We start from the raw sequence: 4,157 nt of genomic DNA, 5'->3' as shown, positions 1-4,157 counted from the left end.
GGCAAAAATACTGGAGTGGGTTGCTATTTCCTTCTCCAATAAATCATGGCATATTTATACAAATAAATCATGATATATTAATACAAATAAATATCACACAACAATAAAAGGAAACTGAATGTTGTTATATACACCAACTTGGATGGACTATAAGGGGGGTTATAGTCACACTTATGCAAAAAGCCTAAGTGCAAAAAGCCAGCCTCAGAGCATTATATACTGTATGATTCCAATTTTATAACATGAAAAAACAACAAAATTATAGATGAATATTAGATAAGTAGTCACCAGGGTTAGTGGAATGGTGTGATTATAAAGGGGTAACAAGTGAGAATTTATTTGTGGTGATGAAACAATTCTGTATCTGATTATGTTGATGGCTACACAAACCTTTGTAATACAATTTCACAGAACTATACACATTCTCAAAAAAATGAATGCATTTCAGGATTAATGAAACCCAAATAAAGTTTGTAGCCTATTTCTACCAATGTTAATTTCATAATTTTGATCATTCTACTTTGGTTGTATAAATTGATATCATTGGGAGAAGATGGATGAAGGGGATACTGAAATTTTCTGTATTCTTTTTATAACTTCTATGTAAGCTTAAAATTATTTCAAAATGAAGAGTTAAATATGTGAATGCTAATAATAGTACAGAGACAGGAAATTTTTATACTTAAGAAAAATATGGCAGGGATTTCCCTGGTGGTACAGTGGTTAAGACTTCATAGTCCCAGTGCAGGGAGCCTGGGTTCAATCCCTGGTCAGGGAATTAGATCCTTCATGCTGCAACTAAGATCCCATGCAGCCAAATCAACAAATTAATAGGTAGATTAAACAAACAAAGAAAGTATGGCATGTATTCTTTAGACTACACAGTGTGCCTCATAATGTGAGTAAACTAAAAATCCAACATTTTAACAAAAATCAAATTAGAAGGATAAAAGAATTTCTATAAAGGCTGTGTAGTTATCAGTGCTAACATGATATAGGAATGATGATATTAGCATAATGGCTAATGTTTACAAAGCTCTTGATATGAAATTTTTTGAACAAATTGAGAGTATGTATCTACCATCATTTTGCAGATGAGGAAACTTAGATGCATGGACATTAATTCATATACCCTTGACTTCATGACCTCAGTGGGACTTTCACTCAAGGTGGTCTGCACCTAGAATCTGCAGAGCAGATAAAAATGTACATTATATTCTGAAATTCTGAAAGGTAAAAAGAACATAATCACAATATATGAAAATACTGTCAACATTTTGATGTAGTCTATTTTTGATATGTGTCCTTTAATTTATTCATTTATTGATTTTTCAGTAATTGAAATATTAACTGAACATATAAGATGTGTCAGTTTTTGTACTGGTGACATGGACTACAGTGAATACAGCATATTCTTGTTACATGGACCACTTAGTCTAATGGGAGAGAGACAATACACATGAAAAACAAGAAAATATCAGGTGATAAGTCCTAAAGTAGAATAAGAGATTCAGATAACAGGAGGTTGGCAGTAAAAGCCTCTCTGAGGAGATTACTGGAACAAAGATCTGAAGAAGTGAGGGAGTGAGCCATGGGAATTTCTTGGAGAAGCAGTAGAACATCCTGAGCAGAGGGCACTTGCAAACTCTCAGGTGCTGGAATTGAATCCAAGGTCTCCAGGGAGGTCCTGTGGATGGAATTGGACTAATGAAATGGAATATGGAAGAGATGTGGCCAGGATCATGTCCTGCTCCCCAGATTGCACAGCTCATTCAAAAACCTCTTTAAACAACCACTGACTAACATTTTTATTTTCTTTAATTGTTGCTCATTGTCTGTTTTAAAGTATGCAGTATTTTTCAATCCAGACAGAAGATGATGTAGAGGTGATACGCTCTGCCCACTCCTTTCCCATTTTTTGATGGGAAATTCCTTTAGGAGTGTGAAGAATATGTGTCCTCAAGGGCACTTCCAAAGGGCTTCCTCTTAATCTGGCCTTGAGGGATTCAGTGGAGGTAGAGTCAATCCTGAGGTCCCCTTCTCAGAAGTCCCAGAAGATCAAATAGAACTTCAACCCCCAAACTCTCCCACCAGTTCAAGAGAAATAGGCCTCTCAAGATGCTTTCTAAAGGGTGTGGCTAAACTCTTCTGCCACCTTGTGACTGATTCCATTTATCCTTTCCCATTAGATGAATGCATCTCTAGAAACTCCTCAAGTGGAACTTTAATTTTCAGGAGAGGCTCTTGACAAATCTAAGGACACAGGGACAAGAATCTACAAAGGATTTTTTCAACACAGAGGTAAGCCTAAATCAAAGGTTATACTTGCTAATGAAATGGACAATGGACTAGAAAGAAAAGGCCTTGGAGATCATGTATTTTATGGCCACCTGAGAAGTAGAGAAAGCAAAGATGCAAACTTAGGTATGGGAAAGAAGAATGAAGGGACTGAATGGCAGGTATCTCCTTGGAACTCCATTTAATTGTCAACATCTTCTTTATGACAGCTACTCAGGTTCCAATGAATCCAATATCTCCTTTCTCTACATGCCCACCTGAAACTGAATCCTCTGTTGTTAGGAGAGGTATCTACCTGTCCATAGGCAACTGTCTTTCCCTTTCCCAATAAAGAGACCCTACCAACTAGCCTCACTCTCCTCAAGCCCACTCTGTCCTCTTGTGAGGAAATCTAGGCTGTCATTCAAGAACTCAATTAATAATTGGACTTTGTTCTGTTTAAGATGGATGCCTAGGTCCAGCCTCTCTGTTCTTTGTTTGTTTTTGCTGTTTTGTTTAAGTAAATATTACATTCCACCTACCACATCATATCTCTCATTGTTGTTCAGTTGCTCAGACATGTCTGACTATGCAACACCAAGGATGGCAGGATACCAGGCTTCCCTGTCCTTCACCATTCCCTGGAGCTTGCTCAAACTCATGTTCATTGAGTTGTGATGCCACCCAAGTATCTCAACCTCTGTCATTCCCTTCTCCTCCTGCCTTCTGTATTTCCCAGCATCAGGGTCTTTTCCAATGAGCTGGCATTTAATATCAGGTAGCCAAAGTATTGGAGTTTCAGCTTCAGCATCAGTCTTTCCAATGAATATTCAGGGTTGATGTTCTTTAGGATTAATTGGCTTGATCACCTTGCAGTCCAAAGGACTCTCAAGTATCTTCTCCAACAACACAGCTCAAAAGCATGAATTCTTTAGTGCTCAGCCTTCATTAAGGTCCAACTCTCACATCCATACATGACAACTGGAAAAATCATACCTTTGACTATACAGACCTTTGTTTGCAAAGTAATATTTCTGATTTTTAATACACTCTCTAGGTTTGTCATAGCTTTTCTTCTAAGGAGCAAGGGTTTTTTTTTTTTTTTTTTAATATAATTTCATGGCTGTAGTCACCATCTGCAGTGATTTTAAAGCCCAAGAAAATAAAGTCTGTCACTGTTGCCATCATTTCCCCATCTATTTGCCAAAAAATGATGAGACCAGATGCCATGATCTTAGCTTTATGAATGTTGAGCTTTAAGCCAACTTTTTCACTCTCCTCTTTCACTTTCATCAAGAAGCTCTTTAGTTCTTCTTCCCTTTCTGCCATAAGGGTGGTGTCATCTGCATATCTGAGGTTATTGATATTTCTCCCAGCAGGCTTGATTCAAGCTTTTGCTTCATCCAGCCCAGCATTTCTCATGATGTACTCCGCATATAAGTTAAATAAGTAGGGTGACAGAATACAGCCTTGACGTACTCCTTTCCCGATTTGGAAACAGTCTGTTGTTCTATGTCCAATTCTAACTGTTGCTTCTTGACCTGCATACAGATTTCTCAGAAGGCAGGTAAGGTGCTCTGGTATTCCTATCTCTTAATTATTTTCCACAGTTTGTCGTGATCCACACTGTAAAAGACTTTAGTGTACTCAACGAAGCAGAAGTAGATCCATCTCTTCAGTTCAGGTCAGTTCGGTCACTCAGTTGTGTCCGACTTTTTGCGACCCCATGAATCGCAGCACGCCAGGCCTCCCTGTCCATCACCAACTCCTGGAGTTCACTCAACCTCACGTCCATTGAGTCGGTGATGTCATCCAGCCATCTCATCCTCTGTCATCCCCTTCTTCTCCTGCCCCCAATCCCTCCCAACATCAGAGTCTTT

Source organism: Bos indicus, chromosome 21 (assembly GCF_029378745.1).
Source record: "Bos indicus isolate NIAB-ARS_2022 breed Sahiwal x Tharparkar chromosome 21, NIAB-ARS_B.indTharparkar_mat_pri_1.0, whole genome shotgun sequence".
Lineage (NCBI taxonomy): Eukaryota > Metazoa > Chordata > Mammalia > Artiodactyla > Bovidae > Bos > Bos indicus.
Note: the sequence above shows the minus strand (reverse complement) of the source record.